This window comes from Camelus bactrianus, chromosome 4, assembly GCF_048773025.1.
Source record: "Camelus bactrianus isolate YW-2024 breed Bactrian camel chromosome 4, ASM4877302v1, whole genome shotgun sequence".
Classification (NCBI taxonomy): domain Eukaryota; kingdom Metazoa; phylum Chordata; class Mammalia; order Artiodactyla; family Camelidae; genus Camelus; species Camelus bactrianus.
The window spans coordinates 43,991,678-44,006,555 of NC_133542.1; the positions used below are offsets into that span (position 1 = coordinate 43,991,678).

At 41.7% G+C, this 14,878-nt stretch overlaps 1 long non-coding RNA gene across 7 annotated transcripts in view; it reads right to left on the reverse strand.

Moving 5' to 3' along the window:
* The window catches only part of LOC123616261 (uncharacterized), a 556,494-nt gene extending 543,792 nt beyond the window's left edge, over window positions 1-12,702 (reverse strand). For all 7 annotated transcript variants that reach the window (XR_012506409.1, XR_012506412.1, XR_012506411.1 and 4 more), the window contains exon 1: window positions 12,299-12,702. This is a non-coding gene — a long non-coding RNA (uncharacterized LOC123616261). The remainder of the gene's footprint in view (window positions 1-12,298) is intronic.
* Window positions 12,703-14,878: the final 2,176 nt, after the last annotated feature.

Genomic DNA, 14,878 nt, shown 5'->3' on the forward strand with positions numbered 1-14,878 from the left:
AGTGGAATGGACGGATTGTGACAAAAATAACCCAAGGATTATGTATTAACTTGTTCCTTTCATTCCTCAAACCTTTCGAATTTCTGGAACGTATAGTCTGTTTTATCTTGGAAAAAATAGTTCATTATTTTTCCAACTCCCATTCTTGAAAGTGCTGCATCTGACTGCTGTTATGTACACAAGAAATGTCAATGATTGTGTCACGTAGTGTACTGGGCTAGACGTTGTCTCAAACAGAGGGAACTGTTTGCAATTTACTTAAAGGGTCTAATTCCATAAGGAAGAAGGAAAATTCTGAGGGAAGAAAAGAGCAGTCCATAAAGAGAAAACACTCTTCTGACCTGGTGTCTTTTGAGTGTCAGAAGAAGGGCCTTTCTGGGGAACGTGACTCTTCAGTAAGTGTAGTGCAATTGGATTAACTCTCCTCTGCTTTAAATCACAAAAATAAGAAACACACATACACATACATACAAACACACACACACACACACACACACACACACACACACAGTTACATTTCAGTGTGAAAAAAAAAACAAAAACCCGAATCAACATCTCCCAAGGGATCAGGGTTTGATTGATTTTATTTAAAGTCTGGGTGGGTTTCTGACCACTAAATACTAGCTTAATTATCCCAGCAATGAAGAGTGATGCTCTCATTAGCAGAGGTGAGAAGCCCATCTGTGTTCTCTATTGGTTTTTGTACAGGATTGTAAACGTGCAAATTGCATGTACAGTTGGGGAGCTGGGAAATTATAATTGCAGCTCTGATATTCATTATCCCATGAACTTGAGTAAAGCACTTTTTCTCCCTGGGCCTTGGCCTATTTGTGCATAAATTGGAGTTAATAGGATTCTACTACAATACACAATTTCAACACCACTTTAAGCGAAACCAAAAAGTCCTGCCTTGTGTACTTCCCACTGGCAAAAGTGATATTCTCCCAGATCCTGAAGCTGAGGTTATTACCGAGCCCAAAACAACTGCTGCACAATTAGAAAGCGAGAGCAATCTTACCGCTTTAGAATTTGCAAACATAGAAATCACAAAGATGCCACATCCTCTGTCCCTGAAGAAACTGAATGCTTCTGCAGAAAGAGGTGAAACACTGTAAGGTGAATTTCACGAATGTTTAGGGGAATGACTGAAGCAAAGTCATTGGATAATTACTCTCGGTAGGGACAAATCCAGATTTTTGTGAGGCCCGGAGCTTTTAAAAGCATTTTTTTCAAGAAGGAGGTGCTCTTTAATAAAAGGGATACTTACTATTTCCTTGGAGAGATAAAAAGTCACAATATGTTATTAATTTTTTAGATGGAAAATATCACAAAAGTCACAAAATGTGTAAAAATGCTGATGTCTGTTCCTATCTGCTGCACCTCCATAAGAGTTTTCCTTACATTTTATGTCCGTCTCCTTGACAATCTCTTCATTCAACAACAGTTTTGAAAATCATTTTCCGAGGCAGATATACCACGAAACGGGTGAAGCTTCAGCGACGGGCCCCTCACTCCCATGGGTCCCTTGCAAGGCCCTACACCAATTTTGTATTTTCCTCAATTCTTGCCACACACACACACAAAATTATGGTGTCTTTTATAACTGTGCATGTTGCATTAGCAGGTTATATTCCTGAGAGGAAAGAACTTTCATGTACTAAGAGCTGATGGTGAGACACACTTTCCATACTCTATACGTTTCAAATTGTGCTTTCCCTCCACTATCCATATCCTTACAGTGCTGGGCTATGAAACGCGATCATGGTGCAAGAGAGCTCCTTGCCCACATCTTCATGGCACAACACTGGGTCAAGTAGCTAGTGGGCAGCAGGAGCATTCCAGGAAGCTGCTCCCGCAGCTGAATACCTAGGCTCATTCTCATTCTAAATAAATATCCACTGTGTGCTTCTTGAAGTCTCAACCACAGAAACATCCTTCACTAAACTCAAACTCCATGTATCCCCAATTCCCTCTTAGCCAGATCCCCAACACATATGGCCATTCCAGTGCCACCCTGCGTAGGAGAAAGAATAGTGGAAGGAATGTTTGAATGGAACGGGACCATGATCTTAAACAATATAACTTAAATGTTTCATTTTGCAAATTTGGTGTATATGACCTTGCAAGTGAGTGGCCCTGAAGTTTAATCATCATTCATTTAACAGTAAATCTTCACTGATTCTGAGTCCTGGTGGCTCCACACATGCTCCCATCATGGGGAGGAGGGATGCCTCAGAGGAAATAGGTGGCTGTACAATATTCTGAGCTTCAGAAACAGCAGTATGGCATTTCTAGCTCCTTTGAATCTGGAGATGTGAATTCGGATTTGGGTTTCAGAGGACACAAATTATTCACTCAGCTGTGGTTCACTCATCTATCCATCAAGACAAAAAAATACTTAATTGAATTCTGTCATCATAAATTCTCTGCTTAATGTGTGGCTAATTGAAAAATAAGCAAGCCACAGTCCCTACTCTTATAGGACCCAGAGTCTAGTGGAGAAGACAAAAAACAAAAAAAAAGACAAAAGACATAATGCAAGGCAGACTGCACTGGAAGAACAGAGGAAGCAGAAGTCCAAATTGGAGTCCAAATGGTCAAACAGTGGGCTTGTTCAACTGAATAACCTCTATATAACCTCCGATCCTCAGTTTTACCATCTGTAAAATACACATAGCAATATTCATCTCACAAGACTAATGTAAGGATGGGGGGAGGGTAAAATTATAAAAAAATTGCCTAAATATAAGGCTTTCTATTACTATCACTCCCTAGAAGCAAAAACAGTCTTACTCCTTTATATATCTGCATCTGTTCTGGATGCTCAATAAATCTTTGTTCAATGTAGAGTAATAAATAACAGAGTGAATAAATAAAAATATACGAAGAGACATGAGGGCTTCCCAGAGAACAACTGATCTTACCCAAGTCTTGAAGGATGTTTTGAAATTTGAGATGAGATACCAAGAATGTGTCAGACAGGAGTCTTTCAATGATAAGTGGCAAAAACTCAACTCTAATTTCTTCAGCAAAAAAGAGGGATAGTTGGCTCATGAAACTGAGAAGTCCAGGGGCAAATTTGGCTCCCCGTTGGCAGAACCCTGGTATCCAAACAATATTCCCAGAACCAGTCTCTCTCCACTGCACGACCTACTTTTCTTCGTGTTGGCTTTATTCCCAGGCAAGCTCTTCCCACACCATGGCAAATGGTCACCTTCAGCTCCAGGTTTACGTGGGCTCAAATCTGCAATCCGTATGGAAGGATTCTCAGATTTGGAGCAGGCAGATAAGACCACCCATGAAGATGGTAGGAGGAGTGGCATACATTCGGGAAGGCATTATGCCCACCCTGAATTTCAGGAGCTGAGAATGGGGAACAGTAGATCCCTAAAAACTCCAGTAGCTAAGAAGAGGGAGGGGAGAGACTGCTGTGGAATTCTCCTACAAAGCACATTTCAGGTAGAGAAGAAAATAAGAGCAAAAGCTCCAATGTTTACTGAGTACACACTGCCCTGGTGTCTGGGAGGATACAAAGGTGAGGGGAATACAATTCTGGCCTCAAGTAAGGGAGAAAAGGCATGTCAGGAAAATAAGCAACCATAATCCAAGATAGACAGTGAGTAAAGCCCTAAAAAGTTCGGTCAGAGTAGGTGGAGATCTCTTTCAACTCAAGGGACAGGAAACTTTTCAGAAAAGACATGGGGCCCAAATTGGATTTTGAAGGAGTTTGTAGGAAAGATGGTGTTCACATATCATCTGAAAATTGATAAACCCCAAAATCAGCCCTAGCACTGGTGTTTGGAGCTGTGGAGTTATTTAGAGTTCTGATGAATCAGAACTTGCAGTCATTTCTCAGTCATCATTGTGGTCGAAGATCAGAGTGGAAAAAGGCAGATAAGAAGGGTTACAGGGTGATTTGTACTGTGGCAAGAGTTATATTGTCTGGGCTAAAATCTCCACTTTAAATTTTAAGTAATATATATTCTTGCATTTGTTTCTTTATTTATCAATCTAAGTAGACTTCTTTCTTTGAGGTGAAATTCACATAACATAAAATCAACCATTTCAAAGTGTACAATTCAGTGCCATTTAGTGTATTCACAATGTTGTTCAATCATCATTTCTATCTAGTTCCAAAACATTTTCATCTCCTCAAAATGAAAACCCATGCCCCCATTAAGCAGCCACTCCCCATCACCCCATCCTCCATATCACCAAGCCCCTGGCAACCACTCGTCTGCTTTTTGTCTCTATGAGTTTACCTACTCTGGATATTTTACACAAATGGAATCACATAACAGGTAAATTTTTGTGTCTGGCTTTTTTCACATAATATTTTCGAAGTTAACTGGACCTCATTTGATATCCCTCCCATATCTATGAGGGACTATGATATGTCAACTCTATTCCTAAGTTCCAATGCCTAGCAGCTCTCCTGTGATGGATGTTTCACCACCTAATGTCCACTCACCCTGGTGGGCAGGATGCTCCCAGGGGTCAGGTCTGAACTTCTCTGGGCTCTCCTGTAGTCATAAGCAAGTATTCACATGATGTACACTGTTTCATAAGTTAGCTGGTTGCATGTTGGGTGCTTGCAAACTCCAAAATACATTCTTTGGCTAAACAGAACCCCTTCTTCAAGGACAATCAGTCAAGGAAAGTCCAAGAAGTAGGCAGGAAGCAGAGCGGTCACTCAGTCCTCAATCCCCAGATCCTTACACTTTATCACAGAATTTAAATCTCAAAGGGTTCTTAAAGAACATCCACTTTTTAGATAATGAAAGTGTGGCCATAGAGGCTTAAAATGATTACCCACAATCACACAGGTAGAGCATCAGAGCCCCTGTAAAAGCTCAGAAATCCTCGGGCTAAATTCAGTGCTCTCTGATACAACATAGTGTCCAATACTTTTCTCTCTAGAAGCAAGAACCGAATGTAAGAAGGCAGTAGCTCTTAAAACAAAACAAAACAAAAACCTTCTCAGTCCTGAGAGAAGCCTCGTTTTTTTAATCTGTGCAAATAGGGGGGTAACTCTGCAGTTCACAAGGGAAGAGAAGCTGGTGTATCAAAACTGAGAATAATTTTGATCTCAAATTGAAAGCATATGAACGCACTAGTAAAGATTTCTATCATGTATAAATTTGGAGCTACCATTGGAGCTATTTTTCCCTGTGTGGGGTATCTCTATGTCAATACAGCTTATATCTTACTGTCTTATAGCAATGCCAATCTGCATCCCACCGTCTCATTTCGGATTTGTTCCCAAGGGCACTGAAAGAGAGTGACCCAGTAATCAGGGAGGGTGGGAATAGGGGACAGTTTTTAGGACTCGAAGGCAGTAAGGGCATCGGACTCATCCAGTGCAGCTAAACTGCTGTTCTCCCTCTTTAAAAAAGTCACTTGTAAATGGGAGCTCAGACCCTTCCAGGTAGAAATGCAAGCCTGTAAATACCATGTCAGAGTCTTGATTTTCTTTTTTTTGGTAACATAAAGTTAATGATGCTTAAAATATGCACAATATGTACCCCTGTGGAACACTGAATTATCTTGATGTCTGAACTTCTGGGGATGGTCTATAAAGAAAATAATTCAGAAGTGAGCAGAAACAGAATTGTAAAATGCAATTAGGAAAGGGGAGGGAAGCCCCAGATGTATACGCAGCAGAACCAAAGGGGAAAACAAACCAGTGCCCTGATGTGCTCGACTTTGCTTTTTAATCTCATCTTTGAAAGAGTCACTTCCTGGATTTTTGCCTGAGAGATTTGTGAGCATTTCCTTGAGACAATTTACTTCTTTTTAACTCGGGGGAAAGGTGCTTTCAAAAACAAGCCAACTGGACCGTTCTCTCCCTGCAGAGCCACAACACTCAAACCCTCTGCACCTAAAACAAATAAACAAAACAAAACAAAACAAAAAATCTTCTAACTAATATTTAGGCTTTCAAAAGTAGGTTCGCTGTGAGCCTCCCTAGGATAATCATTTGCCCCTTCCTTCAGCCACACATAATACAGTCTTTATTCAGCAAATAGCAAAGTCGTTTCCCTGCGAGTCAAAGGTCACTTTCTGCTGTATTAATAGCTGCTCTGGGAGGGTCAGTGTTGTGCTATCCTACATTTTTTCCAGGGCCTGGAGATGCAATTTCCTACAATCTGCAGGCAATTTCCCACCAATTTTCTTGGGGAGCTAATAGGCTGTGACAGGAGATGGAGCTAGCAAACAGCAGGCGGCTTCAGAAAAGACAAATTGCATCTCTGCCACCTAACTGGGCAATCTAGATAGACAGAGTTTATAGCTTTGTAGTGTTATTGGGCCCCATGCTAACAGCAAATCATTCACGCTGCTCGCTGAATTTCATATTCCCTTCCTTCTGAATTTGTTATTGCCACATATCACGTTGCAGCACTTTCCCTGGAAATTGCAGTAAAAAAGGGGATCACATATATATTAGCGACTTAAATGTTTCCTAAATTGCTTACCAGAAATTATTAGCATTCAATAATTTCTGTTTATAGAGTTAGGGCCACGCTCGTCATTTTAAAGTGATGGAATAGGAAGGTCGGAAAGAAAAGCCAAAAAGGAATGGGTAACAGGTTGAAACCCTTTGGCAGGCACAGAGAGCCTATTTCTTCCATCGGAGAGGCCCTCGTGCTTATGCACGGTCAGATGTACTTAAACAAATAATATAAACATTTGTAAAACATGCCCACAAGACTGATTTATGTTTTGCCTAGATCATTTTTTTAAAAGTTAGCAGTGGAAATGCTTTCTGAGAATTAAACAGGAACACCTTTATTTTTATGTAAGTATTTTTTCTTATTACATAAGTCATACAGGTTCAACCTGAAAGAGAAAAGGTAAGTAAGAGAAGGAAATTAAAAGTCTGATCAAGGAAACACCTAGTCATTGTAGCAACTTAAGCATTTTTGTTTTCATTAACTTAATTTACAAAAGACCTAATCTGTGCCGGAGGTGACACAAACATGAATTAGGTTAGCTCCTGCTGCTGGGGATTTCATGGTCTAGAGGAGGACACAGGCATGCAAACAGATCAACTGTACGACACTGCGCCCCAGCTGTCCAAATGCTATTTCTGAAGAAAGGAGGAACAGACTGTCTGCAAAAGTAAACTGAGGTGAGAAGCACAACATCTCAGCTGGAGTTAAATAGTGCAGGTGAATGAACAGCAGAGATTCAGATTCAGAGATTCAGCTCTGCTTTCCTAAAGTGGTTCTATTTGAGAGGATCAATATGGAAATAGTAACCAATGTACTCTGTCATTTGCATCTAGAGACCATCATTTGAAAAACACACAAACTTTAATGTTTTGCACAACATGCTATGGTCTATGCTGTCATGCATACACCGATAGTAGGGTAATATTAGGGTAATTACACCCTTAACCGGGCATAAGAAGGCTGGAGCCAACCTTAGGGTTACAGGGAAGCGCAAAGCAAAGGGTGTTGAGCAGAGCACGTGCCAGGGACAAAAGCAGAATTCCTAGCTAATCTTATGAACCTCGTTCCTACATGACATCTACTGCCAAGAACTTAGACAAGCCAGGAATGGTTAAAAAAAAAAAAAAAGACTCCAAGAAGGCTGATCACTTCCTAAAGATTAGAACACACCTGATCTTTACAGATAAGTAAAAATTGAAACAGAAACACCTCCAATTTTTCTGAGGTAGATTAGGTGGCTGCCAGAAGGACTGTCCAGTCTCTGCTATATTTGCTGCCACCTCCATAAAAAGGAGTGTTATGATGCTTTCTTTTTCAGCTCGTTATCACATCAGGTATGCATAAAAGTAGCCCAAAAGATCATCTCTAAAGGGGAAAAGGAGCGTGTATTGGTGTGGAAATGTTTTGACCCTGGGATTTTCAGGGCTGATTTAAGTAGGTCATGGTTTGTGATTTTGAGAGCAGGCATGTGGAGGGGTTCACCCAGTAAAAATTGGAATGGTTTCAGCGAGATCTCTGCTCTAAATGATCTCTTCCACTTGCTAGTTGTGAGATCTAAAACTTCATCATCTATCTTTGTTCCTATCCCGAAGGTTTAGATGACCACGAACCTTAAAGACCTTAAAGACAGTGTGTTTTTAATCTCAAGGATCCAGAGTTAGGCCCATAATAATCCTCCCTATACATTAATTGAATTGAATAGAATGAAGGGCCCCTTAAGTAAAATGCAAATAACATCTTGTATAAACCAGTCATTATCCATGTATCTCCACTTGAGAAGGTTACTGTTGAATAGGTCTGGGCAAACGCCCTGACATCTGCATATTACATTCTCCTGCAGAGCTAGTTTTGAAAACCCCTGGGATAGTTATGGGGTGAGAGGAGTGGAATGGACAGGAAATGTGTACCCATAGAGAATCTCTAACGGCACAATGACACATTGGGGAAAAAGCAAGGGAATGTGCCCCCCCATTCAAAGCTGCACTTTAAACCTATGAGCAATAGGAACTGAGCCAAGTGACCCAGTCAGAACTTTCTATTTCCTTATCTGTTGTAGTGCAAGTGGCTGTAAGGGTCATGGGAGGTAACGCTCGTGACGCTTGGCCCATAACAGCCAGAACTGGCAGGGCACCTTGCACAGGGGAGGCTTACAAGAAATGGCAGTTCTCCCTCCTTCTCCTCGGATGGCGATGAATGTTCTATTCCCTGCTGGCCAAGCCATACCTGGCACATGAAGCACAAAGCTTCTCCCAGGTCTCAGGGCTCCACATGGATTCAGCCCAGGTGCTGGGTAGAGTGTTTTCTCTCCACCCTCCCTCTTCCCTATCTCTGTCATTGCATTTCTCTTGGGCACAACTTCCAAATGGATAAGCCACGACAGAGTATTATTGCTCCATGAGTTAATACCCTCAGTTCCTTCTTGTCATTTCTAGACATGATGACTTTTAATTTGATTCTGTTCCACTTCTTGTATGCTACATTCACTTCTCTATTTCCCTAAGCATCAGAAAAGTGAACCCTAAAGTGAATGTCACTGGGACTGAAAGAAACAAAATGGCACCCTGTGGCTTGAAAGAGTCAAAGGGCTTTGCTGAGCATTTCACTTGCCGCTTGAAGAATTAGGTAAGGGAGAGAATATAGCTTATTAAATTCCTTTTATGGATAAATAAATTAAGAACTTGTCCAAAATCACATACCATTTCATATATTCCTCAATCTCACAGTTAAAAGAAAAATTTATGGGAACATTTTCATGACTTTTATGGACTAGTTATGAAGTGCTCAGACCCTATGACTTTTCTGGGAACACCCAAGAGTTAGAAATGAACTAGGAGAGGTCACTGGTGAGACAAAAAAATTCCACCTTTCATTTCTGCTTAAACTTTAATACTAAATGCGTATTGGTTACTGAATCTAAGAATATTTAGAAAGAAATAATGTTGAATAAAATTAGTAAGGCTTGCAATTTTTCATAATATGAATAAATGAGATAGGATTAAAAATATTTCCTACTTAAATTAACGCTGTCCAGTGGGAAAGAAAATTAGTTTATGCTTAGTAGAAAGAAACATAAAATTTTACTATAATTCAGCCCTAAGGAATTTTTTAATTACCTCAGTAATGAAAAATGTAAAATTACTGTGAGTGCATGTGCTGGGATCTTTCAACACCCATTACTCAGCTTTAAACCACTTGCCATTTTAATATCCAATTTCATAAATATTATATTTCCAAAATGTTTGGCTCTTCAGAAGACAGGAGTGAATGTAAGATAACATCTAGCAATAGCTTGCACTCAACAAGGAAGGAAAAAAACCGTAATATCCACCGACTGTGCAGATCCAACTGAGTTTAAATGCCAGCCAGTCATTTCTTAATCAGGAGCAGTAACAGAAATCACAAATTCCATTGCTGCTCTGTCTTCAGAATTAGGTCCAACAAATCAAAAATAATGACCTTCACTAGTTTGTGTGGTCTGGCAAGGGATTAGGCCCCAAAAATAAAATATTTTCCCAATCAGCAAATGTTCCTATGAATGGATTGGCCAACAACCCCAGTTCATTTCTTTGAATTATATCTCGCATGCAATCTCATTTTTCCAATGATCCATTAGTTAACCAGAAACACTGTACATATTTTAATGGGTTAGGAGACCTTAGGGGAATTGATGCATCTCAAATGCATGCCTCAGGGGACTCTGGTTTATTGCACAGAAGATAATTCTTTCCTGAAAAGGAGCAAGCTTCATTTGAAATTAAGATTTGGAGATCATAAACAGAATCAACTGAGCCAGGAAGTCTTTTGTAACGTGTGGCACATGGGAGGCAAATGAGTGCTTGCAGGTTACCGGGGGAGAGGAAGGCCTAGGGGAGTGACAGAAAGCTTTTTCCCTACCTGTGTCACCTCAGAGCCTGTTAACAGTATGTTATGTGAGAGAGACTTAAAATTTTTTCTCGGTCAATGTGCCACACTAAGAAGTTCATTCTTGAGAGAGAGAGGGACTAAGTGTTGGTCATGTTCCAGAATATCTTAATGCAGTAAACCACAAAATAAGTTATTAGCTTATTGTAAGAACAGCCAGTTTCTAAAGTAATGGAGTAATCCACCATGGATTGCAGCAAGGAAGTGGGACAAAGGGTGTGAAATGAACAGATGGATTTGATTTTAAACAAATTTGACCCATGACAAGGGATGTAACAAGTCATTTTCCAGTTTTCCATGCTGTGGGGTAACTTCCCTCGTGACCTCTCCAACCTGCTAGCTCATTTTTCCCTCCCAGGAACTCAGGCCTTTCTGGGAGAGCAGCTCCATGATTATAAACTACTGTCTCTTGCTTCTTCAAAACTAATCAAATGAGGCACCATAGGGGACTGCCACAACAGAAGGCTTGATTACTTAATCTTCAAACTATTTGTTCTCCTAATCTCAGACTCATTCCCAGACACGCTGATAAGAATAACAAGAACAAATGTTCAGGAAATGTCACACCTGTGTAACTCTGGAGTCTGCGAATACTGAACAATCCTGTATTGGCATTACCCATCAGTGTGGCTGCCCCCAACCCCAGGCTAATTCGTAACATGGGCCATTTTTGTCCTTTTCCACCCTTTCTTTAATCCCACCCCTGCCTCCCTGTCCCAACTTCATGTGTTCAGTGGCTAAAAGCTGCCAAAGTTGGCCCTCTGCAGTGAGACACACCCCCTCCACTAAGCCTGAACTCCCTGGCAGTGCCCACTGCCTCAGAATGTCCTGCTGTCATCTCACTGCCTCAGTAAAACTCCCATCTTCTCACTGCCAATGCCAATTAGAGCTTTGGAAGGAAATAATGGGTGTACGTAAATTCATACTTAGAGGTGAATGACTGCTCCTTTGACATGTTATAAGTCTCCTAACTGACCCTTCCCTCTACTCCACATCGACAAAGCTGCTGTCTAAAATGAAAACTTAACCAGGTTCTGTTGGTTCTCTGAGACCCAGAGAAAACGTGGAAGTGTAACTCAGCAGAATCCTACAGGGCCTTCCTCGGACAGAACCCTCCCCCTATGTCCTCTGCTGTAGCTCCTCTCTGAGGCACCCAGATCATAGTATCTCATGCATGTTTCCTCAGTTTTTCATATGCTAAAAACCACCACCAAATGGAAGACATTAACTGTTTTAGAGCACGGAGCCCCCAGACCTTCTGCCGCCTAAGGATTGATAACCATCAACCATTGATCACCGTTAACCAGTCCAAGAATTGTGCACACCTGATCACGTACCCTTGGATGCCCTTGACTTTTAAAAGGCTCAGCTGAAACCCTTCAGGGAGGTTGGAGTTTTGTGGGCACGGGCCACTCGCTCTCCTTGCTCAGCCCTGCGGTAAACCTTTCCCTGCTCCAAACGCCGAAATTTCAGTTTACTTGGCCTCACTGTGCATGCGGCACACACAAACTTGCATTCGGTAAGTAACGGAAGCCCCCACCCTCACTCCATCCGTATCCCCACCCTAACCCCAAAACCCACGGTTTCTACCCAGGACAACCCCACCCGACCTTCGTCCCATTACAGAATCTCATTGAAATATTTACCTCTTCTCAGAAATATAATTCAACTTAGTACACACTTCTTTAGTCACAAACACTTCGCAAATTCTGAGTTCAAAATCTGCCTTCTAGCATTACCTTCTCTAGAAACTTCCCTAACTCACATCCACCCAGCAAAGGTTATGGCTCACTTCTTAGTGTCAAAATCTTACCTTGTTCATGACAGCAACTCCCACCAGCATTCACTTAATTTCTGCAAATTCAACTCTACCGAAATTGCTCCATTAATCCACTGTAAAATTTGGCTGATGCGATACTTACGTGTTAAGAAAAACATAATAATCCAGTGTGTGAGCAAACATCCAAAAAGGAGTGTGGCAGAGACAAGCCAAGGAGGAGGCTCGTAGCTTCTTCCCAGTCCCAGAATGAGGCACACAAGGTCTTGTCCTGCGGTCTCCTCCCGCGGCCAGACGCGAGGGCAAGGGCCAAACGGGGCTGAGGGAGGAGGAACCTAAGAAGGTTCCAGAGGTAATGCCATCCCCGATAGCCACTGCGTGAACTCGTGAGGATGCCGGTCTTCGTCTTCTCCTAAATATGCCCTCCAAGCCCCTCTTCCCGACAGAGAGGTCTGTCTGTCAGCCGAGGTCTCGCTTGAGTGGTGACGAGAATCCAGCACCGGGTGAGGGCGGCGACGCGAGGAGAGAAGCCGGCAGCTCGCGGGTCAGCGCTCGGCGCCGTGTTTCTGCGCAGCGCGGCGTGGGCGTGGGCGGGGCTGGCAGGTCACGGACAGAGACGAGGGGGAGGGAACCTGCAATGTACAGGGGTTGGGCCTGGGAGAGCCTTCAACATGAGCAGGTGTGACGCTTTTGAGACTGTTGGGGGAGAGGAAAATTGGGGACTAATGAAGGCGTGGTTGAGAAGTGTTGCTGTGCATCTCACGAGAACGTAAAAATGGACTTCATTCAAATTAATGCTTGCCTTTAGGGTGTGGGTATTGACTGAGAAGGAGCATGGAACACAAAGAAGCCTTCTGGGGTTCTGGAAATGTTCCGTATCTTAATCTGGGGGGATGTAGGTTTGCCAGATTAAAAAAAAAAAAAGTACAGGAAACACAGCTATATATTTGGGACAAGTAATACCCAAAAAATTATTTGTTGTTTTTCTGAAATTCAAATTAAACTGGGTGTCTTGTATTTGTATTTGAAAAAGCTGGCAACCCTAAGGTGGTATGGTAGTTACTTGAGTGTAGACCAGTGCTTCTTAACTAGGGGTGATTTTGCCCCAGCCAACAAATCTGCTGACACTTTCGACTATGATGACTTGGATGGGCATGCTACTGGTACCTAGAAGGTAGAGGCCAGGGACGCTGGCACAGGACAGCCCCATAACGGAGAGTCATCCAGCCCAAGTGTCAATAGTGTGCACTTTGTAAAAAGTCAGCAAGCTGACATGTGTTGATACGTTGTTTTTACTATATGTATATCACAAATTTATGATTTCATATTTATGAAAATAATTGTGAACCAACAAAATTATTTATTCTGCAATATTAGAAATCTTAAAATGAGTAAAAATTTGAATTAAATAGGATAATGTATCACAGCCACATCAGAAAAAAACCCTATTTTTAACTATATTTTTTTTTCACTGGAATGTGCTCCTCTAAACTTGAGCCATGAGAGGGGACTGGGCAGTACGGGGCTCCAGGGTTATTTGAATTGCATATTTCTGGAACATTTACATCAAGACTTCATGGCTGTGGTTCCCTGGGGCACCCCAGCAAACTCACAGGGACACCTGTGAGATATTTCACATTTTCAAGGGAAACAGAGGTATTCAACAACTGCCATTGTATGAAATGCTAGCTAGAGCTCATTTACAGTTTCTAACATTAGATCAGAAAAATCAATATGGAATGGGAAATGAAGGGTGGTGGTGTTCAGTCGGCTTTCAAAACGTGAGAAGTTGTGAAGTTCTCAGCTGGTGCACACATCCCATTAGTAAGTGTGGTCATCTAAAAATCTTTTCCTTTGATTTATATGTATTTGTTTAAATGGCTACTAAGTTCATAGGACATAAGTATTAAGTTGTTTGGATCTAACTACTGAACAAGTGAAACTGTTAGATATTTTCTTTTTGGCCTGTGGTGCTGTGAACAGAGAAAATTTGGGAAGCTCTGCCTAAGAACTTAATGCTTGTGTAAGTTCAGCAATATTTATATATTAATACACATCACACTATTTTTGTTTTTGGAAATAAGTGTGCCTCTCCTCAAGGAGATGATCTTTGTCTACTTAAAGACAAATGTTTGCTAAATAACTATTGTATGAGGAGGGGAAATGCCTTTATCTTTTAAACCGCTTTTACTGAAATATGATTGACATACAAGAAGCTGTACATATTTAATATACACAACTTGGTGAGTTTGGAAACCATCAGGACCAAATGGGGGGGTATTGGGAAGCTTGAAAGAGAGCTTGTTACTCCCAGAAGAATGTAGCTAACATGATTTCAGTCAATGGGATAAAATGTGAAAGCCCACAGAGAAGAGAAGATAAAAGGAAAATTTGAGATCAGAAGATACGAGGATCAAGGCTTTTTTCCTCTTGCAGGGACATGACAACGCGGACGCAAGCAGCCTTCTCTGTGCGTGGGAGCGGCTTGGCCTTAGTGTGAGCACAAAAGGCACAAGATGAAATTCCTTGGGCCAAACATTAGAGCAGCTGATGTCACCACGTCTGTCTCATAATCACCAGTGGAAAACAGCCCATTCCTCCATGAGTGAGCAGAGAATTTTTCAGTTGTGTTCAAAGCATTGCCACAGACGTGCTCATTTTGTCCCCAGCTTCTCACTTAGCAAACAGCAGGCACATCACTGGGCTCCCAAGCCAGGCCAAGTTC